Source organism: Microcebus murinus, chromosome 29, assembly GCF_040939455.1.
Source record: "Microcebus murinus isolate Inina chromosome 29, M.murinus_Inina_mat1.0, whole genome shotgun sequence".
In the NCBI taxonomy this organism is placed as follows: Eukaryota; Metazoa; Chordata; class Mammalia; order Primates; family Cheirogaleidae; genus Microcebus; species Microcebus murinus.
Genome location: NC_134132.1, coordinates 7,368,208 through 7,394,180, shown reverse-complemented (window position 1 = coordinate 7,394,180; position 25,973 = coordinate 7,368,208). Strand labels below are relative to the sequence as shown.

At 37.7% G+C, this 25,973-nt stretch overlaps 1 protein-coding gene across 2 annotated transcripts in view; it reads left to right on the top strand.

Moving 5' to 3' along the window:
* Positions 1 to 25,973, top strand: part of GRID2 (glutamate ionotropic receptor delta type subunit 2) — a 1,185,302-nt gene that overhangs the window by 1,044,380 nt on the left and 114,949 nt on the right. The gene's annotated exons all lie outside the window — the stretch shown is intronic.

Below are 25,973 nucleotides of genomic sequence, written 5' to 3'. Positions count from 1 at the left end.
AAAAAAAAGGAACTGACTAGAAGACAAGGTAGCAGTTGGGAGGCTATACTGTATCTACAATATAAACTCCAAGACGGCAGGGACTGTGTGTGCTTTATTCAGGGATGTATTCCAAGCACCTAGAAGAAAGCCTACCACATCGTAGGTGTTGAATGAATATTAGTTGAACATATGACCCAGGAAAAGTCAAACGGCTGAACGAGAGTGAAGGCCATGGAAGTGAAAGAGAAGGGAGAGAAATTAATAGTAAAGGCAGTGTCGGCCACAGAAGTCAGAGAAAGGGAAACCAAAACGTTCTGACACCCTTCCCCTTGCTGGCCAGGACATGGGGGAGTTATTCACAGAAATGAAGCCAGAAGAGAAAACCAGTTTGAGAGTTCAAGTGCTAATTTTGGTCTCAGCACATTGCAATTGATGGCAAATCCCTACAGGGATGTAGGAAATCTGACAGACATGTGACAATGCAGGGTCGGAATTTGAGGGAGGTGCTGGAGTGATGGATGTAGACTTGGGCAAACTCCTCATGAAGGTTATGGGAGCCACAGACAGCCCATGGAAATGGCATATAGGTAAAGAGAAAAAGGAAGAGAAAGCAACTTGCTTTCAAATGTCCCTTTTTTGCTTTCCTCTCCTTTCCATTCCATTAGGTCACAAACCTAAGCACACCATGTCACGTGTCTCCTGGGAACACGGCCATCTCTTTCTTTCCAGACCTTCACATCTTACACATTCTGTGGGCCCCAGCTCATGACCTGCTCTCAGCATAAGCCTTTGCCAGAAAATTCAGCTCTAATCAAACCCTTCACTGAATTTCCATATTTTATCTTTCCTGTCCCACAAATGTCACTTTTTAAATGACTCTTTTTTATTAATCAATCATTTCTTCTGCTCACATTTGACATTCCAAATATGTTTAAATTCTTAGTTTGTAAAGAATATAAAAAAACCTATCTTATACCTCCTTTAAAAAATAAATAGATAATACATACCCAGTAAGGTATTCAATAAATTTGAGTTAATGTTTGAGGATGAAAAAAAGACAGTTCTATCCTCAACTGTGATTACTAAAACAAGCAACTTATTAGAGATTAGGATTCATGTTTATTCATTCAATTAGTAAATATTTATTGAGCAACTATTTAGTGCTTGATACTCTTGTTTGTCTAGAGATACAAGAGTGAAAAGAGTGACAAGATTATTGTTTTCCTGAAGCTTACATTATGCTGAAATGTCGGAGGAGGAAAAATACAGTAATAAATAAGAGAACAAAATAAGTGGGATAATTTCATATTGGAAAACGTGCCTTGAAGAAAATATAACTGAGACAGAATAAGGATAGATTGGTGTGGAAGGGGTGCCCAGAAGACCTTTCTGAGGAGGCAACAGTTGATTATAATCTTGAACGTAAAATTGGTCAGAAGGGTATTCGATGCACAAGAAACCACAGATGTAGAAGCCACAGATGCAATGGCAACAAGCTTGGAGCATTTCAGGAATGGCAAAGAGGTCAGTGTGGCTCAAAAAGAGGCAACAAATAAGGGAGTGATATGAAAGGAGATTAAAGAGTTAGTTGGGCTCGGATATACTGTATACTGATATACTGTAGTATTGATATGCTGATATAGTTGAAAAACAGTAAAGAGTTCAGAGTCTTTTTCTGATAACAAAGGCAAGCCTTTGGAAATTTGGAAGGAGGAGTATTTATTACCTCTGTCTATTCAAGTAGAGAAACAGGATGGGAATGAGGGAGAGCAGTGGAGGCAATGAGAAAGAGAGGAGGCAGTAAGGTAAGTTAAGAAGCCAGTGCAGTATAGTCCAGGAGGGAGATGATGATGGCTTGGTCTAGGGTGGTATAAACTGAGATGGTGAAGAGTGACAGTTTCCAGTCTATGATGGCTATGAAATGGATAGGACTGGCAAATGGTTCAGACACGATGAGTGAAGTAAAGAGAGAAATCAGGATAAGTTGGTTTTTGTCCTGAACAAATTAGTGGACGGTGGAATCTTTAACTTAGTCGTTCAATCATGAGCCCAAAGTAGGTTAAGAAACAGGGGGAATTAAGACTTCAACCTTGGATTTGGTAAGCTTGAGATTTTTATTAGATGTATTAATCTAAATTACATTATCACTGAGATATATAAATATGAGATTTAGCCAAAGACAAAAAACAAAAACAAAAATTACTATTTGATAAATAGAAGGTGCTAGGTTATAAAAGACTTGTTGGCTTAGGGGAAGGACTTTGGGCTTGATGATGCTAGAGATTACTTTAATAATCATTAGAAAGGGATGCTTCAATGATTTGAGATATGCACTGAAGTGGGTGGGTAAGAATAGAAGCAAGAAAAGATAAGTACCTTTTTATAAAGCTCCTTAATTCTAGTAATGGGAATGGCAAATGCTTTAGTTATATGCGTCTGACTGTAAGAAAGGAAATCCCAGATAAACTTTCCTGAGAAATGTATCACACATAGCAAGATATTTAGGAATAGAATGAGCTCCACAGTTGGCCAATTCAGAAACTTAGTGTGATCAAGGACCAAGGCTCTTTCCATCTCTACTCATCCATCCTTGGTGACTGAGACCAGATTGAAGGATGCTAACAGCAGTCACAGAGGCAATTTGCTTCCTTGCTCCCACTCAAGAGATGGGAGCAGAAATATCTCCCCTCAAACGTGTCTCTTCAACTGAATCAGTTCGTCTTAGGTCATGTGTTTCCCCCAGATCCTCATAAAAATACAGACTGATGGCTTAGTCTGTCCATCTAATGGGGTGGAAGGGACATTGGAGAGTCAACTTTAATGTCCCCTGCAACAGATCTGAAGGAAGAATTGACAAATATTGAAGAATATAAGGAAAAAAGAATCAACACTCATAATAAACTAGCTATCATTTATTGCCCATTTATTATGTGCTAGCCACTCTTCTAAAGTTTTTACACAGACTGACCACTTTAGTCCTCACAACACCCCAAGATAGGTGCTGCTATCCCATTTTGTAGTCGAGGAAACGGACACATGGAGTAACTATTCAAGTTACAGTTCATAAATGGCCGAGGTGGGAGAGGTGAGCCCAGAGAAATCTGACTCCACAGGCCATGCTCTTAGCCAGTCTGCTCTGAGTAAAGCAGGAAAATAGAACATGGAATGAGACATACACGCAACTGGAAAATCGCGAATAGGAAACAAGAAGGGAGACAGTGTGGAAAGGAAGAGTATGCTATTGAATTCGTGCTGACATCAACAAGCCATCTGAAAACTGTTGAAAGTATGAGACAGGAGGTTGAGTAAGATGGGGAAGAGAGATATAGATTTAGAATTTATCAATGCGAAGTAACAAGGGGAAAAAAATCAAGAGAAAGTATGCGCAGAGAAAAGAGAACCAACCCCCAGGGCCGATGTTAGAGTGAAAAAAGGAAGAGGCACTAGTAAAGAAGTGACTGGAAAAGCAGCTAATTAGTAATGACAGCAAACTGTGAGATCTGCACATCCTCAGGACCTAGAGCAATCCCCAAACAGAGTCAGAGCGTGATAGCTGTTTCTTAAACGAGTAAATGAACAGCTGTTCTGACTGCACCACCAGGCTCATGGTTCCTTGCTCTATCTTTGAGCGAGCAAGAGGATCACTCGTAGGGTCTGTTAAAACACAGATTCTGGGCCCCAGTCCCGGGGTTTCTGATTCAATAGGTCGTCGTTTTCGTTTTCATTACTAACAAGTTGACACTGCGGATCTAGAGTCTACACTTTGAGACCCGCTGCTATAATACCTGGTCTTTAACTTCCTTGCTATTTGCTATTCTTATTCTCTCCCTTACATCTTTGCCCTTCCTTCTTTACTCTCTTCTCTTTTTTTCAATATTTTTGACCTCCATATTTAATCATGTGCAGAATATTCCCACTCTACATTATCTCATTTAATTCTATAAAACATCACTGAGAGAACAATTATTGTACCTATTTTATAGATTTAACGAACTAAAGCATACAGGGCTTGTGGGAAAAAAAATCTTTAGTATGGAATCAATAAAGTTGAAGTATATAGCAGGTTAAAGTTATAATCTCTTTTTGCACATCTTCCCCAATTTTACTTATTTAATTTCTTCTACCTCATCAACCATGAAGTCTCCTTCAACAACCAAAATCATTTCTTATACCAGCTATTTTGACTATACCACACCATTTTCTGTATCCTTCTCTGGTTGTTTTACTTTTGGCCTCTACAGAATCCTTGTTATTAATCAAGGATTGGTTTCTCTATAACTTGGCCCAGTGTCTCAAACAGTACTTTGCCTGTAGGGGCTTCACAAACTAGTGTCTTCGGCAGAAGTCTTCCTAAGAAGATTACTTGTTGTTTCTTAGGAAAACATAAGGCAACCTCCTACTTGGCCACTGTCCTTATTCCAGTAAAATTACCAATATTTTTTCTTTTATTAGCATAATAATTCCTTGAAGTAAAAATCATATTTCTTATAGTCACTAAATCTTATCTGGTTTCCATAGAGGGTAAAGAAAATTTTACCAAGAAAACAAGTTTTTTTGCTTAAAGAAGAAAAACAAGTTTCCTGCTATATCCCCAAGGCTACAGGCCTAGTGTTTTCTCTCTGTATCACACTATAAAGTCTATAGGTCCCTTGCTAACTGAAAATCACAGAACCATAGAGTCTTAAAACTAAGAGTGATAATTTATCATCTGTTTCAAAGCCATCTTTATCCAGGTCACTGTGAAAAAAACAAAGTCCCCAGGAGAAGAGATGAATGGGCCACAGAATCATATAGTTACATCCTGGCTAAGTTGAGATTACAGAAAATTTCAGATTTCCCTATTCAGCCTTTGTATACTTCTTTCCAACTCATAAACTTATAACCCTAAAATCATAGTCTATCTCTAAAACTTTAAGATGTTCAGAATCTAAATATTAAAATATACATAAGTTTTGAATCAGGCCCTGTGAAGATAAAAAAAAAAAAAAAGAAAGTAGAGGAAAAGGATCTTACAAGGTTCTTCTTGTCTTACTGCTTCCCACCTCTCCCAAGTCATCTTGTCCAGTCCCCTCGTCCCGAACCCCTTGAGAGTGTCGCAAGGCACTGAGCTACTCTCATGCCTACTTCTACCTCAGGGCCTGATTTCTCTGCCCACAGTTCCTCTGGCTAGTTCCCACTCAGCCTCCTGCCTCCATGTCAATGGCCTGTCCATAGGTGAAATCTTTTATTACTTTTATGACCAACCTTCAATGCCTTTCTACAGACAGATATCAGTACTGAGAAGATGTTCACCCATCTATGGTAAAGTGAAAAAAATAAAGAAGAACCATGTAGTCAAATATTAACACAATGAATTCAATTAAAGAACTGCCATTTGTTTTGAGACCATATCATTTTCTTACTGGGGGAGTTAAATGTCCTTTCACTTATAAAATAAGGGTAGACTTTTAAAAATATCCTTACTTAAAAATTGTGCAACTTCTGTCAATTCCCCCAATTTTTTCCCCAAATTCTACAAGTCTTGGAATTGCATATCCCATACTCAAAATGACTGTGCAAAAGTACAGGCAGGGAGAAGGAGCAAAAAAGATAATGGATGTGTAAGCAATTTGCTGTACAAGACTCTCTGTCTTCCTTCCTTTTTTAAGCGACTGGGCGCTTGGTGTAGTGTGTGAACAGGCCAATGCTGCTGGCTCTGCCTTTTAGATTTCTTACACTTAAAAAAAAAAGTCCTTTGGGATGGTTTATGCAGAATTCTGTGTCCTACTTTAAATCTAAGAACTTTTTTGACCTTCAGCGCATGTAGAAAAATGTAAAAAATAAATGAGAAAAGTAGCCTGTTCAAAGAGAGGCTTTTAAAAAAAAAAACTCCAAGCAAAGCTTTTTCTGTGTTATCATTGATTAAAATAAAAAGGGTAACAAACAGAAAGCTTTAAAAGGAGTTGTCCCTTGAAACCTTTTGTACATACTAAAAAAAAAAAAAATTCCATTGTGAAAAAAAAGGCTTATAAAGCCAGCTTACTGAATATAAAATGATCAGTCTTAGTCTTAGTCAGATGTGAAGGTGACCATTTGAGGTCTCAAATAGCCATTGTAACCACCATCTGTAAAATCATTTCTCTGAAAGCTGGCTACCTCTAGAATACAGATTCTACATAATCTTACCAAAGATAATAGGGAAATCCCTCTAGGAAAGATTGAAATAATGAATCGTTGCATGCCACCTTGAGTTTCTCACATCTTTTGCCAACGTTGAAAATCCATCTTAACCCTGACAGGAGACAACCAATGGATGTGTTCCCACAGGTTAGCATGTTCCTTTTCTTTGCCTTCAAAGATGACCTTGTGTAGATGACCAGTTTTGCAGGCAGGACAAGGGAATCTTTCTTTTGATAACACAGGATTTAAAATTCAGAGCTGCCAAGTTGCACAGGAAGAGTTCCAAAAGGATGTGGTCCTGGTGGAACTCACACTGTACCCAACAGATAGGCTCCACAACGAAACACCTGCTAAGCAGCATCTTTGAATTCCTAACCTTTCCTTTCTTCCGCCTTTTTACATTTTGGAAATCCAGGCAGCTGCTGTTAGGCAGAGCACTGAAAGCAGAGCCTTGCATCACTTCGATATTCTCATTTGTGTGCCTATTTTGATGCAGTCACACTACAGGGCTAATAGGAAAAATAACTTTTAAAAGGCAATGAAACCAGTGGATTCAGCCAGGCATTATACTTAATATGTTTCAAGTTAGTGTAAATTGGTTTGAAAAGAGAAGAGAAAAGACACACCAACTGGCAGTGCTTCATCCCGTTTGACAAGTCTTGGTGCCAGACACGGTAAGGAGAGGATTTACAGCTTTGCACCATACACAATCCCAGCCAAAACCCTGCTTACTCTCTAAGAGGGAAGGTAAACAAGTGAAGGAGCTGTTTTCTGTTCAGCGTGATACATGTTCTGGGAACACAGGGAAACAGTATCAACCTCGGGTGAAAAGTTTCAGGAAGGCTTCCCAGTGGAATTCACACTGAAAAGATAATTTAAAGAACAACTGGAGTTGGTTAACGTTGTGGGCTGAATTGTTGAAGTTCTCACTCACAGTCCCTCAGAATGTGACTGTATTTGGAGACAGGATCTTTAAAAAAGGTAGTTCCAGTTAACTAAGGTCACCAGGGTGTGCCCTAGCCAATATTGCTAGTGTTCCTGTAAGAAGAGGAGATTAGGACACAGACACACACAGAGGGATGACAAAAGGAGAAGACAGCCATCTACAAATCAGGAGAGAGGCCTCGGGCCAACCCTGCCAGCACCTGGATCTCAGACTTTAGCCTCCAGAACCTGAGAAAATAAATACAGTCACCTGCCACCTAACGATGTTTTAGTCAACAACAGACCACATATACAATGGTAGTCCCATGAGATTATAACATCATATTTTTACTGTACCTTTTCTATGTTTTAACATGCTGAGATACACAAATACTTACCATCGTATTACAATTACCTACAGTATTCGGTACAGTAACATGCTGTATAGGTTTGTAGCCTAGGAGCAATAGGCTCTACCATATGGCCCATATATGTAGTAAGCTATGCCATCTACATTTGTGTAAGCACACTCTGTCATGGTAGCACAATGACAAAATCCACTAACAACACATTTCTCAGAACAGACCCCTGTCATCAAGTGATGCATGACTGTGTCTCGTGTAGCCGACTAGCCTGTGGTACTTGGTTATCGTGGCCAAAGCAAACTAATACTGTAGATGATGTAAATGCTAAAAACAAGGAACGGGAGCATTTAGAATGGTGTATGAGTCCAAGAGTTGCAGCAAATGAGCCTGGGGACACAGGGCACGGGGGACCGCTCAGCCTCACTCACAAGGGCCTAAGATGCCTGGTCAGAGTTCAGACTTCCTCCTGAGGGTGATCGGAAGCCATCAGAGGTTTCTAAGTGAAATTAGACGTAAAACGCTTACATCCTGCAAAATTCACTCTGCCTACAGTGTTGATTATTAATTATATGAAAGCAACACTCCAGCAAAGGAGAGACCAATCAGAAATTTATTACAATAATCCAGATGAGAGATGACACTGAGCTAAAATGCTGTGAAAATGGAAAAGAGAAAAAAGTAAACATGAGAATAAAGGAACAATGTGGAACAATAAAAATAAATGTTAAGCTAGAGGACAAAGGATGAGAGCAAATTTGTTAGGACAATCTCTGAGTCTCCCCCACACCTTCACATTTCCACTCGAGTGTCTAGTCTCCTCAGCATAGCCACAGTTATAATGGCAGAGAAGGCAAATTCCATTTTTATTAGTTAATATATTTGGCAACATTTCCTAAGGCAGCTGCCAACTCCAGTGTATCTCAGGCTTCTACTCTTAGACTGTGAGGCCCAAGAACACTAAATTCATTCACACTTCTAAAAAGAACATGGATTCAGGCATATTCTATTATATAATACCTATATTTTTAACACTGCCCAGAAGTGTGCTATTTTGTATGTGTGAAAATTGCCAACAGAATACTCACAAACCCTCTTAACTTGTATCTCCAGCCTTGACATCCCCGAGGAAAAATAAACTGGCTTCTAAATATAGTTAGCTATGAGAAAGAATCGGAGAAGGAAGAGTAGAGGAAACGGGAAGCAGCAAAGAAAAGAGATTCCTTTTTCCCACTATTCTGACTGTGTAGTCAATCTCTTTCTCTAAACAATCTACTATTAGTATATAAAAGATGTAGATCCTCTCTTGAATGAGAGTCCAATCCCTGCTGGAATCTGTACGTAGTCACCATGTCTGATTTTATTAGGAGCTCTACATTTGGACAAGCAGGAGTTAGCAAGAAACACATAAAGTCAGTGAGCCTCTTACATGCAAAAACTTTTTTGGCCATCTATGCAGCGTTCAAATATTAGAAGGGTTTATTTTTATTATCCCTTTCTTCAAAGCGCTCCATTTTAAATGTCAGTAAGCTTTTCAAAAATAAAGACAGGTTTTAGCAAATTGCCAGTCAAGGTTTTTTTCTTTTATTTCCAGGGCGTTCCTTAATAAGTGGATTTATTGTAGCCCAGATGTCTGTCTGTCCAGTAGCCAACCTTTTCACATCCCACGCTTAGTGGTCCTGTCCTCTTCTCTCATCGTATTTCCCAACTGCCCCTTACTGCCTTTATCTTCTTAAACAATGTGTGACTTTCCATACCTGAAAGTTTTTAAGGGAACATCATTTTGCTTCCTGTGGGAGCCCAAGCACAAAGAGAAATGATAAAGCTCTGGCCCCTGCTTTATTCGTAAAACACTTTGCAAAGTGCATTTAGTAATTTGCCATTGTAACCACTGGCACCGAGAGCTTTCAGGGCCGAGTTCTGACACTGTATTTAGTTCATACTTTGACTGCTCAGCTAAAACTTCCATTTGTATGCATTTATTCTGCTTCACACATTATGTTATCAGTCACTTTCAATATTTCAAAGTCACAGCAGGCTTTTTCTGACACACATTTGTCAGAATGAACTGCCTTGATTGCTATTATTACAGACTACAGTGCCTGAGTAAGGGGAAAAAAGCTTATGTAGTACCAGAATATTGAAACTGCCTGATAAAACAATAGATACAAGAGAATAAAAATAGAATAAATGCATATAAATGGAATGCTTTAAAGGGTCTGCAAAATGTAGGATTACAAAATAGGCAGAAAGAATTCAAAAACCTATGATGAAAAATGTAATAAAAAATTTTTAAAGATGATAAGGAGCCAAATTGAACATTCCACTGCCCCAATGTCAGCAAATAAGTGAGTATTACATACTTCTTTTCCAGTAATCAGGGATTATAACAGGATATACTAATGGATGCTGTCATGGAGAGAAATTTCAGCATGAAATCCACTACTGAACAACAAAGAACATAATAAAAAATACATGCTTTGACCAAAAGTAAGCTTAATAAAGGCTACAAAAATCTAATCAGAACTACAGATCCTTTGTCATTCTGATAAACTACTGAGCATGTCACCCAAAAGAAGCGCGGTGTCCCATTTGGTGACATTACTCCACCTTTTGACCTGCCCATGCTTCAGAACTGCACTCCGGAGAAATACCTTAGAAACAGGTCTTAGAATCAGGGAACCGGAGTGCCTGGGATGGACCTTCTTAGAATTCCTCAAATTTCAAGACTTACATAAAGCATAAGATAAAATGAAATGAGCTGTAATAATGAGTACGTCAAACATCTTCTCGTAAGTAAATTAATAAAATACAGAAATGTGAAGCACTTTTAATAATGTCACAGATCAGGAAAACAGAAAAGGCTAAGTTGTGTCACTCTTCTCTTTGGGGCAATTATATAACCTTATGAATTTACCTCAGCTCATATATTCCTCAACATAATTCTTTAATATTCAAGAAATTATGATAGGCATATAAAATAGCCAACAGACCTACAGTTTGGAAATTTCAGTTTTCTTTTTAAAAAAAAATGTAGGATGAAAAGGAGTTCTCAAAATTAGAAGAAATTATAAAATAAAATTAAAAAATCCTAAAGGCGGCCGGGCGCTGTGGCTCACGCCTGTAATCCTAGCTCTTGGGAGGCCGAGGCGGGCGGATTGCTCAAGGTCAGGAGTTCAAAACCAGCCTGAGCGAGACCCCGTCTCTACCATAAAAATAGAAAGAAATTAATTGGCCAACTGATATATATATAAAAAATTAGCCGGGCATGGTGGTGCATGCCTGTAGTCCCAGCTACTCGGGAGGCTGAGGCAGAAGGATCACTCAAGCCCAGGAGTTTGAGGTTGCTGTGAGCTAGGCTGACGCCACGGCACTCACTCTAGCCTGGACAACAAAGCGAGACTCTGTCTCAAAAAAAAAAAAAAAAAAAAAAAAAAAAAAAAATCCTAAAGGCCTAACTTGCTTTCTCTATTTCCAGAAATAAGATTTAATTCCATCTAAAGAAACGTGCTTAATCTGAATGTTATTAACTTAAGGATTGCTCTTTGAATTCTGCTTTAATCCTTATAATGAAATGTTAAAAATCGAATTTGGAAAACTTTAAGTAGATTAAATTGTTCTAAGTCCCTCATTGTCTCACCTATTCATTGTCCTGAACTTCTTACAAATATTAATGATTTTTTGATGCATATTGATTCTTTATGTACCTGATGACTAATAGCCTAACTGCAGATTTCTACTCATAAAAGTCATTACAGTGAAATATACACTGAGAGAGTTCAGAAAAGATTTAGAAAAATTTGAGAAATATATTTAATAACATAAATGTCCATTTTCATAAACAAGTTTTCTACTAAAAGCATACTTTATCAAATATCAAAATGTCTTAATATTTTTTAAATTAAAAAATGATAATTCAGAGGGAATGTAGAGTATATCATAACATTTCAAATATATATCTTTGGTGTATCAAGCAAATTTAAAATATTAATAATTTTATTTTATAACAATAAAAATAATTGCTTCTAGGTACCAATTATTTCTTTCTGAGGAAAAAAGAAATTGTTTACTGGAGTCAATAGTCATTCTATTGAAGTGTTTCTCTTCCTAGTTAATGTGTTAGAAGGGATAAATATGTTTTATCTAAATATGTGGGAAGAATATAAATTCATTTTTCCATTGAAGCAATAAATATTTTCAACCTTAATTATATTCCAGTCTATGAAGACATTAAAAATAGCAAGTACCATAAAGTGTGAATATTGGGGGACCAAAAAAACCCTGAAATGTATTGAGTAATTTATTCGTATTAATTAACCTAGCTACTATTCTTGAAAAGTTGTTGTCAGCTTAGAGCTATGACTATGTCTAAGTTACTAAATAAAGTAAATTGAACCTATTAAACAACATGCAAGTAAATTTATCAAATAAAACAAAGGATATTCAGAGTGAGAGATTCTACGGTGGAAATTTTGAGATAAATCGCCAATAAATGGAGAATTGGGATTTTTAACAGACTCGATAATTATAAAATTAATTCTTCATCCACATACATACGTTACACTTTACACAAACTCATGTGCACACAAACATACACATACATACTGCTCGCCCCCTTCCACATGCTCAGACACGCATTGCCCTGTGATTCATAACTACCAGACCAAAAAAAAAAAAAAAAACGGAAGTGACAAAGACAGACAACTAATGCTAGCTGTCATTTGATTAGAATATCCCATAAGAAGTTCAATTTTTTTGGACTGTTTTATGCTATCCACTATTTCAGACAAGCTCATGAGATTGGTCCTTGTTCAGGTAGTTTGGAAAGTGTGATTTTTCTGATAGATGTTTTACTGCCCCAGGGGGAGAGAGGTGGCAGTATATTATCAGTTGGTTGCTCTGGGCCTGTGGTATGTATCGAAAGTCTGGTATCTGAGTGAGTCTACCTAGAGGAATATACATTGATAGCACCTATTTAAGGATAAGAAATTCTGCTTGAGCTATTCCCATTTTCAGTGATGTTTTATTCATGTCCTTATCCTTTTTCTTATAGTATTTCCTTTAAAATTCTCTGCTTCTACTTTTTTCTTATTTGTATGTTGGTAGGAACTCACTTCAATTTATTTTTATGATAATTATAACAATAATGTGTTTAGAAAGTATATCATATGTAAGACTTAGAATATTATACATATTTAACAAATACGGAGTGAATGCTGACGTTAAACTGTAGATCAACTAAATAACTTTTAATTTTGCTATAGGTGAAGAGTTCCCACCAAGCCCTAAAATTTTTCTCTACAATAAGTATCACATAACGGCAGCATTTGATTTGGTAGTACATAAATGTTTTCTACCATAAAGTCTTCCCTGGATAAAAAAAACAAAAAACAAAAATAAAGTAATATTATATAGTCTTTGATTCATATTCTTGCACCAACGTCTCAAGAAAAGATTTAGGAAAAATCATCTGTCCCCTCTACTTCCAGTCACATCTGCCCCAACTTCAAAGAACTCAAACTCAGAGCACTGGTTCCTATTTGTTTGTTTGCTTTCTGTGGTTGAGTTCTCACTCAAAATGTTCTACTTAAGTCTCTCCTAAGGGGACTATCTATGGAAGCTACATTGAGGGCAGAAATCTATAGTTGGATTGCCTAAGGTACAAATTTCTTGTAGAACCTAATACAGCTGCCAATTTGCTTTTGAGGGCAATCAGAATGTTCATTAGTAATTGAATTGAAGCAGAGAGGAACTTCATTTGTACTGACTCAATGACCTGGATCGTTTTCAGAATGAGTGTTGAGCTGAAATGGACCATTCATTTCTCCTTCCGTTGGGATCCTGTACAAAAAGGTTATTGCTCTTAACTTCTTCTAACAACAGCGATAGGGATTTTCAGGAGCAAGAAACAAGGCTTTATGTTTGCCAGTTGTATCATAGAGTAACATTTATCATAATGTGATTTTTATCAATCTTAGAGCAGAGGATAAACCCTATCATTTTGGACTGACCTATTGGACTGATTCCAGCAACTTTAGCTGGTACGAAATTGAGATATGGGGGTGAATCAAAGGTTTCAGAAGTAAATAAAGAAGATAATAATTAAACAGGCATATCTGGAGCATGGTCAACAGAAATTGGCATAAAATTATAGGAATTTCAGTAATTAACAAAGTATTATTTAGTATTGAAATAATACCTCTTTAATCATTTTAATAGCAAAGGCCAATGTAGGGCATACTATAGCCAAGCACTATTCTAAGAGCTTTATATATATTATTTCTTGTTACAGTCACAACTACTCCATTTTATAAATTAAAAAATACTAGGGGTTATGAAGAGAGTGACTTAAGTAGCTTGCCCAGGCTCACGGGAGTAGGAAGCAGTGGAGCTAGTGTTCAGACCCTGAAGGTGCAGCTCCAGAGTTCATGCTTTTAACCATTATACTCTTCTACTAGGCTGGATAACCAGCAAAATAGGCCATCAAGATGATATCGCCTTCAGATGCTGAGTTGTCTCCAGAGAAAGAATTAGCCCTAAAGGCATGAGGATGCTCAACTGAATTGCAGTGTCATTATCAGAGGGCAGGAGCAATTTTAGCATTTCATAGTGCTTGATCTCCAGCGAATTGTTTTTACATAGGGAAACTGAACACAGCAAGTAAAATAACTATTTTTACTCAAAGTGTGTGTAAGCACTTGAGAGCACATGTTAACAGAGAATGTTCCAGTGGACCAGTCCAGTCTCCACACTTCTGGGCAGACTCCAGGGTCCTGGAGCAAGCATTCAAGCAGAGGCCCTCTCAGGCTTCAAGGCAGAGCCTGCCCTGGTCGGTAGCAGTCCTAGCACCAGGAAGACGGTCTAGCACAGCAACTTAGAGGGCAGCAGTAACAGCAATCTCTGGGGCAAGGAGGCACATTTATCAGATTTCCAAGGTTCAGAAGACCTTAGAATCAAGCAAAAATAAATGCCAAAGCTGGAGGTTAAGGGCCACAGGACACTCAAAGTTCAGAAGCTCGTGTAAAAGTTGTGCAGATGATTCCCAAAATTAACTGAAAGGAAATTTACAGAGGCTGAAGTTCCCACCCTTATGAGCGAGTGTGGAGCCAGGTGAACATAACTTGTTTCTAAAGTTGTCATCACACCTTCCTCCCTTGTGAGTATAGGCTGAGAAACACAGATTACATATTCATCCACAAATGACTAATGATCTCTCCTGTCCATTTTTGGATATGGTCATCCTCTCATATTTAATGGAAAATATTGTGCATCCTGAAGTTCAATTAGACAAATAGAAAGTTCCGAATTTAAAAGAGAAATTTTAATTTGAGAGATGTCGTGTCGTAAAAATGTGTGATGAATGGAAGGTTACATTTCCTTTTTTAGACTTTTTAGGTTTTGCATTTTGCCATACATTTCTCTGCACTAGATGATTGGCAAACTAGAATAAGACATCAGGGAGAAGAGATATAATGAAGGCTTAGGAGGCAAAGGGCCGACCCAAACATAGCTGAGTCATCAGTGGGAATTTCCATTCCTTTCTCAGTCTCTTCTGAAATTTAAATTAGACTTCACTGTCAAGAAGGCTCAAAACTGGAGACTTGAGAGCTAGTTCTTAAATTGAAAGCATTATCATGATACAAAATCTGACCCTTTTGTACTGTATCATTTTCAATTAAGGTTTTAATGGCCTCTTTTCATAAAAGAATCTCTGATTTACTAAAAAATTGAGCTTTCACATGACTCATTATTTTACATGAATACCAGCATTGTTATGATAATAGTGTCAAAAATAAACCACTATCAGTGATTCTTTTTTCTAATCCAGGATTGGAGGTTTTTCTAAAAAAAAAAAAGAAAAAATTTTTTAAAAGAGGACCCAAATAATTAGAGTTGAATTTAAGAACATTATCCATATGAATTATTTCTAACAAAGAGTATGCTCATGGTGAAAAGCAGGGGAATCCTGTATTTTTAGCCACATTTACTCAATGTTTTAATGTCAGTTAAAATGCTATCTCAGTCAAAATAGCACCTATATATGCAAAATTATGGTGATTTCTTAAATTATACCATTTTCTTCCTTAAGTGAAACCACATTTAAATAGTGTTATTTTGATGTGCCAGTAGATACATGTAATCACCTAAAGAAGTTTTATACTACATGGGCTTGAAGGCAGAAAAAAGAACATTTTTTATAATCTCATGGTGAGAAAGAAAAGAAAAGAAGACAGACACTATTTAATTCAAGGCGATATTTGTGTGTTAGAAATGATAGTGGAATATATAACTTAGTTTTTTATTTTGGATCAATCTCCTATCATAAAATATGAGAAATACTCTCTATCAAATGAGCCAGCAGTCTGGCATCTGTCAGCCTATATGTAAGCAAAAGTTTTAAGAAATATTTTAAGAATCGAATTTTAAAATTATAAGTATGTCAAGATTGTGAAGGGTCTGAGATTTTATCCTACTTGCAAGCTACCAACGTTGCCTGCCACAGTTTCACAGGTGCTGGCAGAAGACACAAGTCTCCTGGGTCAGAAACAAACTGTATTATGCACAGCCCAGCAGACAGCGTGAGCCCCAGGTTTTCATCTGTTCCCCTGGCCTCCAGACTCAAGGGAGGTAATCCAAAGGCAGGCCCAGATGGAGCCTGCTCATGCAATGGCTTTAGAAAATCCCCAATCTCACACCAAGACAGCTAGAAAACCTGCTGGAATGTTACCCCGGAGGGAGGCATAATCTCTATTATCCAGCAAAAAAAATTTGACCTCTGACCTGAAGAAAGGTACAGCTTCTACCTCCCAAGTCGCTTGGCTATACAAACATCCTTAAAAAGAGTACAGGACGAAAGTTGTGCCGTAAGACATACAGAAACAAGATGGAAAATTGCCTCCTAACAAAAATATTGTAGTCAATACTCACTATTCATGATTCTTCATTTGAGAATCTGCTTACCCACTAAAAGTTATTGGTAACCCCCAAATAAATACTTGTATCACTTTCATGATCATTTGGGGAAATGCAGAAAGTGATGAAAATTTGAGTTGCGTGATGTTCAGGTTACCTGCTGAGGTCAAACAAGGTGATATTCTATCATCTTGTTTCAGCTCTCATGCAGTAAAGAAGGATCCTTTTTGAGTTCCACTTAGTGCCTTTTTTTTTTTTTTTTTTGCATTTTTGTGCTTTTGGGTGGAAGAGGAGGTGCTTTTACTATTTAAAATGGCACTGAATAGTGCTGCGGTGCTGTCTACTGTTCCTAGGTATATGAAGGCTGTAGGATGTCTTTAAGAAGAAAATATATGTGTTAGATAAGCTCATTCAGGCTTGAGTTACAGTGCAATCAGCCATGAGTTCAATGTTAGTGAATCCAAAATTTAGGTAATAAAAAAATATTAAACAAGATGTCTTTAAACAGAAAAGTATGCATAAAGCAAGTTTATTTTTTCTCTCTTTTAAAAATTATTTTAATTATGGGTACATAGCAGTTATATATATTTATGAGGTACATGTGATGTTTTGATACAAGCATATAATGTATAATAATCAAATCAGGGTAATTGGGGTATCCATCACCTCAAACACTTGTCATTTCTTTGTGTTAGGAACATTTCAATTCTCTTTCAGAAAACAAGTTTATTTATTAATCTATTGATGAAAATGTGACTAGAGGATCCCAGAAACCTAACCTTGTATTTCCCCTACGAGCAATGATTATTTGTGAATTCAGTGTTTACAGTGATTGTTATGGCATATCACTACTGTGAGTAATGAGAATCAACTGCACAGTCAGCCACAGAGGCAGCACGTCTGCTTCCTCTCCTACTCCCATACAGTCCATCCTCAAAACAGCAAAAGTGATCCTTATAAAACCTAAGTGAGATCACAGCTTGGCTCTCTCAGTTCTCTGCTGAATTTCCCTCTCGCTCAGAATCAAAGGCGAGGTTGTCTCCATGAATGGCCCTACAGCATCCAGCTCCCATCTTGCCAGCCCTGACCATGTCGCTCCCAACCTCAGCTTCTTCCACTCCCCCCGACTCTTGTTCTTTCTGTTCCAGCCACCCTGGCCTCCTCTCTGTTCATGGAACATCCCAGGCTGGTTCCTGCCTCAAGACATCTTCACTTACTTTTCATCTACCTAGACAGCTCTTGTTCTTTTTCCAAACAGCTGAATGACTTCCTCATGTCTTTCAGGTGTTTGCTAAAATGTCACCTTCTCATTAAAGCCATCACTGACCAACCTGCTTAAAGTTACAAGTCCGTCCTGCCAAACCTGGTACTCTCTGCCCCCTTTCCTGCTTTACTGTTTCCATGGCAACATCACCATTGGACACCCTAGAAATATTACATATATGTTTGTTTACCTGTATCCTTTCCACAGTATGCAGGAGTTATTGTCTATTTTATTCATGATGGTATAAAGAGGATCTGAAAAAGTACCTGCTTCATAACAGATGGTAAATATTGGTCCAATAAGTGAAATAAAAAGTCTCTTGGACTTTTTAGTGACTTTCTTTTTTTTTTTTTTTTTGCAGTAGAGTAACTTCTATCTTAATCTGCCCCTAAAGAAAGCATCTGAGATCATTTCTTCAATACTTACAAATAAACATTGAGTGTGTCAGAGATCAAAACTCTTGATCAGGCTCAGCAAGGCTAGAAAACTAATTGGAAAAAGGTAGCAGGGTGTTTTCAAGCTGTCTTGAAAAGAGAGGAATGGAAATCTCTTCATTTCCACATTGACAGCAATGTTTTCAGCAGTAGCATGAGAGTTGATATTAGACTATCAAAATAAAAATGACTTAAACCCTGCTCACTCAAAACAGTGTTGTCATCTCTATAATTTCTTTGTCCAATGGTACCAAATCAAAGTAATCCCTCAGGAAGGGAAAGGAGTGCTTTTTCTTTAGAAAACAAAACAATTAGATTCTAGCTAAACTGCCCACAGAACATGAAATGTTTCATTTCACTAACTGAGGAAACACAGCTTGTTTAACTCCTAAATAAAGAAAGAGTCTCCATTAATGGAAGGCAAATCCCTCACAAGCATGTTTCTCTCAGTACCTAAACGGATATCAAGAGAACTCATTGCCCTTCAGCATGTTGCCTTGGATAGCCACAGATAAATGGAACAAATACCAGGCAAACTTTGAAACAGTTTGGTTCGGTGTTAGCTTTAATTCTTAGTTTTACCGTTGGGCACTTTTTTCATGCTGTTATAACCCATACACATTTCTGTGTACCTCGCCAATCAATCTGAGGCCACACCATCTGTAAGAACTTCAAATTCACTGGTGCCTGCCCCACAGCAGAACATATGGCCACCAGCCTCCCTTCGGTGATTCACAGCATTGGGTTCTTCAGGGTGCTCATGAAGAGTCCTCTCAAGATATCCCATCTGCTAATGTCCCTGCCAAAACCAGTTGAGAGTGGCATTTTGGCTGCCCTAGCTCAACCATAACAACACACATCCACACCAAAGTGCAAACCCATGTAGGCCAAAGCAGATCAAGTTTTCCCACAATACTCACTACACTTGAACCATATTGTGTCTGAAACAAGAATGCGTGTATGTCCAAAATGCATGTGTCTGTATTCTCTGTCTGTGTGCATATATCTAGATATGTGTGTGTAAATATAATATGACCCTGGAGTAAGAGCCATAAGACATGTAAACAAAGTGCTGCTGTAATACGAAGGAGGTAGAAGGCATTACAGGCTCTAAGGACAGGGAAAGGCTTCATGATGGAAGGGACATTTACGTGAACTTCCATGTGAACTTCAGACTATAGGCAGGATATATGTATCATCGGTCCTACTATTGAATTCATGGTTAGGAAAATTCTTTTCTCGGTTTCTCTGAATCCTATAGTTCAAGAAGTCAATCTAGAACCCTGATGATTAGTGGACACACATTAAAAAGTTTCTGATATAAAAAGTAGTTACATACGGTACTCTAACTGAGAAAGTGTGAGATTGCTTTAGTCTACACTATATGAGGAAATACCTTTCATACATCACCTGGTTTAAAAAAACATTTCCGTTCAAAAATATCCTGCTGTTATAGAACCTGTGTTCTAGAGCTATGGAGGACATAATGCAAGGGAAGGGGGAAATGGATGGGTTGAGGTTGTGTGTCGATTAATAATTTATATAGAGTGGTCAAGGGTCAACTTTCTAATTCAATGACACGTGAGCAGAAACCTGCAGGGGTGAAGGAGAAAGCCATTCAGATATCTGGAGAAGGGTATTTCAGACAGAGGGAATGGCAGTGCGAAGGCCTTGAGGTGGGAGCGCGATTACATCCTCAAGGAACAGCAAGGAGGCAGAGCTTGGTGAGCAAGTCTTAGGAGCTGAAGTCAAAAGGGGTATCCAGGGCCAGGTCACATAAAACTTTAAAAGCCAGTGAAGGCCGGGCACGGTGGCTCACGCCTGTAATCCTAGCACTCTGGGAGGCCGAGGTGGGTGGATTGCTCGAGGTCAGGAGTTCAAAGCCAACCTGAGCAAGAGTGAGACCCCATCTCTACTATAAATAGAAAGAAATTAACTGGCCAACTAATATATATAGAAAAAATCAGCCGGGCATGGTGGCGCATGCCTGTAGTCCCAGCTACTCGGGAGGCTGAGGCAGGAGGATCGCTTGAGCCCAGGAGTTGGAGGTTGCTGTGAGCTAGGCTGACGCCACGGCACTCACTCTAGCCTGGGCAACAAAGCGAGACTCTGTCTCAAAAAAAAAAGCAGTGAACATGGAAACAACCCAAGTGGCCGTCAATCCATGAGTGGATTAGTAAAATTGGGTATATGTATACAATGGAATATTACTCAATTATAAGAAACGACAGTGATCTAGCACCGCTTATATTTTCCTGGATTGAGCTTGAGCCCATTTTCCCAAGTGAAGTGACACAAGATCGAAAGAATGAGCTCTACATGTACTCGCCATCAAATTGGTACCGACTGATAAACACTATGGTGCTCAAATGGTGGAGGTGTTCTCCAGGGATTCGGGGGTTGTGGGGGTAAACTCACAACTGAGGGATGTGGTGAGCATTGTGGAGGGGAGGGGCATACCTCTAACCCTTGCTAGGGAGAGGCAAAGATACAAAATGTAACCAAAATGTTTGTACTCTCATATTTTCCTGAAATAAAAAAAAAAAAAAAAAACAAGGTTGAATGAAAGTTGTGGGCATTATAATAAAATATTTCTATACCTTAAAAAAAAAGCCAGTGAAAGCTTTTGAGTGAATAGAGAGAAAATATACAACATTTCCAATGGAGTAATGGTGCTATCTGAACTACAATTTTAAAAGATCACAGTGTATGCTTTGTTATAGAAAAACAGCAGTGGGCAAAGTAGAAGGAGGGAGGCTCTTGTGACATGTGACATGTGACAATGACTCGGACCATAGCAGCAGCAAGGAAGGGTGTGTGAAGTGGTCCGCTTCTGAATCGGCAAGACAGAATTTGCTAACAGGTTGGATGTGGGGTTTGAGAGAAAGAGAAGAGTCAAGCAGAACTCCAAGTTCCTTGGTCTGAACAACTAGAAGAGTAGAGTTGTCATTAAATGAAAAACCTACAGGAAGAACATTTTGGGGTTGGTGGAGACATGAAAATCAGGAGACTGGTTCTAGACAGACCTTTTAAGCCGTGGAGTTTACCTAATTTCAGTTAGAGCTGCCTTAGCTCTGCAGCTTACTGGTTACGTGATCTGGGGCGTTAACGCAGCTCTTCTGAGGCTCAATTTCTTTATCTGCACCATGAGGACAATAGAGCCTGACATGTAGGCTGGAATTGTTGTGAGGATTCAACAAAAGAGCAGATGTAAAGTACCCAAAAGACAGATTTTAACAGAAGGTAAAATGAAACAAAACCAAGTATAAGTAAGTGATGAATAAATGGTGTTTATCATAATCTTCATCAGAGTAGCTGCAGGTTTTCTTACAGCACTATAAGAATTATTTTCCAAAAAATGCCTATGACTGTGTTTTAATGAAATGAATTCTAATTAAGCTCTTAAGAAGTGGCATCCCTCTTGCATATCATCCGGTTTCTATGTTCATCATAGCAACTCGTCCTTTACTTTTTTCTTCCTTTTCTGAGTTCACTGTGGTCAGTATTCTGTGCTTTTGCATACATATTTCCATTGTTTTCTCATCACTTGGCCAGAAAGCTAAATCAGTCTAGTAAAGATTTCTCTCCAGACCAATAAAGGCACTCTTGGTTTTCCTCTTTTGGAATGTATATAGGGCCTCAAGACCATGAAGACATCATGATAGTCTCCTGATGCATTTGTCCCATGTTGTTTTTCAAAATTACGAATTTATACTCCCCTTCGTACAGATCTTGTTTACTCTTACACAGATTGTATTTAAGTGAGGGGTAGTGTCCTTACTGCATTCACCCGCCTACCTGTTGAAAGTGACATCCTTCAGCTCACTTTAAGGTGGGCCTTTTACATACATTTGTCTTTCGCTCTCCTCACAAAATTAGTCCATAGACAACAGTAAAAATTGCTTCACTTCCAATGTGCCCTGTCACCTCAAAACCTGTTATTTTGTGATTGCACTTGGCACCTAAGTTAGGAGGTACCAATGATGTACTTTGAAAGCCAGTTTTTATTACTCAAAGTGCTTTACTTTTACGTTTATTAAGTTGTTTGGATGTGTCACATTTTCTGTATCTTTTTAGAGGTGTCCCCCTTTAAATTTCCAGCTTCATTTACCATGTTTGCCACACTTGTTCTCTCAAAAACCCCATTTTGTGTGTACATTTCATGTTTCTGACTTAAACCTTGAATTTACATGTCACCATTTTTTTTCTACTTCCTTCCTGAAATATCTCTTTTCCTCACCCGTCTGAAATCATACTAAGCGTTCAAGATTTGGCTCTCTTATTACTTCTTCCTAGAAGTCACTTTATGCTGCATTTATTCATCTCTACTGGATCTTATCCACAAGTACTTGTGCACACACACATCCTCAAGGAGTTGACCATACGCCCCTGAAGGGGACTTATACTAAGTGGCTTGCGTTTTATTTCCCAAAATGTCTTGAGCATAATGGATGTTCAGTCAATATCTGTTGAAATAATATGCTTTTTTCTTTCATATTGTCTTTTATTTTTTATCTGCTGTGTCTTTGGTGCCAGCATTGTTCTGGAACAATAGTCCAAGCTAGTTCTATGCTTCTGAACACAGTTGCATTCATTCAACAAATTGGAGTACCTTTTATGTGACTTTTATTGAATTCTGTCTTGGGAATGCAGTGAATTAATGTACAACCCCTTCTCTAAAGGAACTCAGAGTGAAAGGAAGAACTGACAAGTAGATAATTAATATTCCATATGATTCTATGGTAGTGATATGTTTCAGAGATGTATTTGAACATCTAAAGAGTTTCAGAGGAAGACGAAGTTTGGAAAGTCATTATGTTGAGTTTGGGTGAATTGACAAGTGCAATAAATGTTATAAACAACTAGAACAGTGTCTTGCATGTGGAAGAAACTCCATAAACACTGTTTGTTGAATTGTATGGTGGCAGCTAGAGTATAAGTTCAGATGACAGCAAAGGGCCATAGCGAAAGGTAAGATCACCATGATGACAACAGGGTATTCCTGCCTTATTGCTGACTCAGCTTTCAGTCACATATCCTCATTTGAGAACTCCCTGGATCACACATGAATGTGATGGTGAAAAAAATAAGACCAAGTAGCTTCCCAGAGGATTAGGATAAACTCCTAAGAGCAGTTTCTGAAAGAAAAAATAAAAACACCAACTACTTTTGAAAGTGGAACGGTGCCATTAATGTAAGAAGAAGGACAGAAATAAAATCATTTTTAAATATTATAAGATTCCTTCAAATTTTTTGATTGTCAGATTTAAGGTTGGTATCTAATTTTATTTGTAATGAAAATAGAAACTTTTCATTCATCAGTCAGTAATTTACTTATTAACTGAACAAACATCTATTGAAAACCTATTATGTAATGATTTCTTTCCTAGAATCCAGATATATAAAGACAAATGAATTGACCCCTGCCTCCAATTATTCTAACTGATTGAAAAGAAAAATAAATAAAATAATTTAGTAGTATATCGTGGTGACAGTTAAATCGGAGGTGTGCATGAATTTCTGTTTTTCTTACAGAAAAGAGCATCTAAACTAGAGTGGGAAGCAAAAGGGAAGGTTTTTTGAAAGAGTGGTGTGCTTAAACTGATTTTGAAGGACAAAGGCTAATGTGGCATAGCTACTAGGCAGTAGAACCTTTTGACCAAGTATATCCAATTTCCCATTACAACTGATAGATTTTCTCTTTTCAAAAATTGGTGCTCTTCATGGCCTCAGTGATAACCAGGAGGTACCACCTATGGAGAAGATCCATCTTTATTGTCTTTAAAGAAACATAATTCTAACATGAAGTATCGTTTATGGGCTTAAATGATCAAAAGAGAAGTCTGCAGATGGATTTCATAGCGAGCAGTGGCTTCAAGAGTCAAGAGTCCTAAGATAAACCATCCTGCCTGTCTGTCACCAAGATGCTATGAAAATAAATCATTGTTACTTCTATTTGCTGAAAATGAAAGTAGCACTTTTACCAGAGTTTGGGTGAATATACTGACTAATATTTTAGCCATAAAGTTTACAATGTAACATTCCCATATAAATATCATAATAGCTTTTATTCTGTGAAAGAGATAAGATCAAGGAACTGAATTTATTAAGCCACATAACCATTGTTTCTTTTATTTAAACTCACCATGTGAAACGCAAGTTAACACAATACAGTGTAGGACCAGCATAGTACTTTCTGATGGACTCCAGGTATTTCTCACTGAGTAATTTAATAGGAGGAGTATATTGTGGAATGAGTATTTTTTTTCAAGATTATCAAATGTAGTGTTGCTTTTGACCTTTATTATCTTTAAGATGTTTCCTGTAAACCTTGCCTAAAAAAACTAGTATTTTTCTCTCTATCCTTATACAAACCAGAGGTAAAATAACTTGTTATGCATTAACTATAGCCAATAATAGTTTAGTAATGTTTAGTTTTATGCTACCATCAGGTAATATTTGAAAAAAAAAACTTAGTGATATACTGAAGTTAACTACATTAATGTCAGTAAAGTAAAAAAAAAAAAAAATGACACTCACTATAATATATTCAGTCTTTTAACTTCCTGAATTTCAATTTAACCTCAAGGTTAGACCTTTGTCGGCTTCATCCCATTCTTTTGCATAGCATTCACATAACACACTCCAAATAGTCACATCTTTTATTTCATGTAACAGTTTCAAAGAGATGGACAGAAGAGGTACATACAGTTTTTCCAGGAAGTATATATGTATAGTTTGGAAAAGTAAACCCCACTCAAAATTTTTCTGTGTCTACTCTACATTTGTTCCACTGGGCTCCATCCCTCCCTGCACCTCCTCTTTTTCACACATGCATACAAGAAAAGACACTCCTAAAGAATTTGTCGATGATTTGAGGCTGGAAATTTTTCAAAGCACTTTCTTGCTAATTAGCTATTGTGGCTGTTTTAAAATTCCAATGTTATATCCTTGAAACATCTAACTTCTAGCAGTATAACTTCTTGATGAACTCTCCAGGATAAATAAGTGACAAAATGTGACCTCAGGGCATACAGTCATATAGAGTCTCTGCATATCAACCAGTAAAGTGTGCCAAAGATGACGATTTTTCACTTTTACAGCAGTTATCTTAAACCATTCCCATTCTTCTTTTACACTAGATACAGCTGTAGAGCAATTGTTTATTGGAGCCAATGACGATATGGCTTTGTACTTCTTGGCATTGATGTTGGTTCATTTCAGGAGACCATTTCAGTGAGCCCTGCAACTGAAAGGGGTAATAAGATGAACTTAAGAAAATTGGCATTCTGTAATAAATTCATGTCTCTTCTCATATAATTGTTTCCTGTCAAAGACCCAAGAAAGCAGAAAAGGTTATATTTTTTTTAACATACCAATAAGGAGAATAGCAACTATTAGTGGTGGTCCAATCATCGGCAAGGCCTACTTGCACCTCATAAAAAAAAAACTTGAATTTTTAACCTGTATTTGTAAACTTAGATTTACATATGCCTACATTTATGATTTGTCAAAACTTTCCCATCCAGAAGTTGAATTACTTGTCTGTTTAATAAATGGGCTACACTCATAGTTTCGCACAATGTTTAGAGGGGTTGGAGGATGCATCAGTTTCTGCCCCTAGAGGCAAGGAGAAGGCCAGAGACTTTGAGTTCTAGGCATTTCATTCCCTCGTTTCTTCTAAAAACAAATCTAGTTGTATTTATTTTAGACATGCATGTTTTCCACATAGATTTTATTTTAAAAGAATACACTACGAATGCCATCTGGAAATTGCTCTGAGTTCATCCAGTGGGACCATGCCACAGAGCAAACAGCAGTATTAACACATTGGCAAGAAACAGGATCTTTCAGGCTGCCCAGACTTTGATGAAGGCATCCCAGAGTGTATTTGCTTTTTAATCAAACATTCTGTATGAGTCCATTCAAATATGG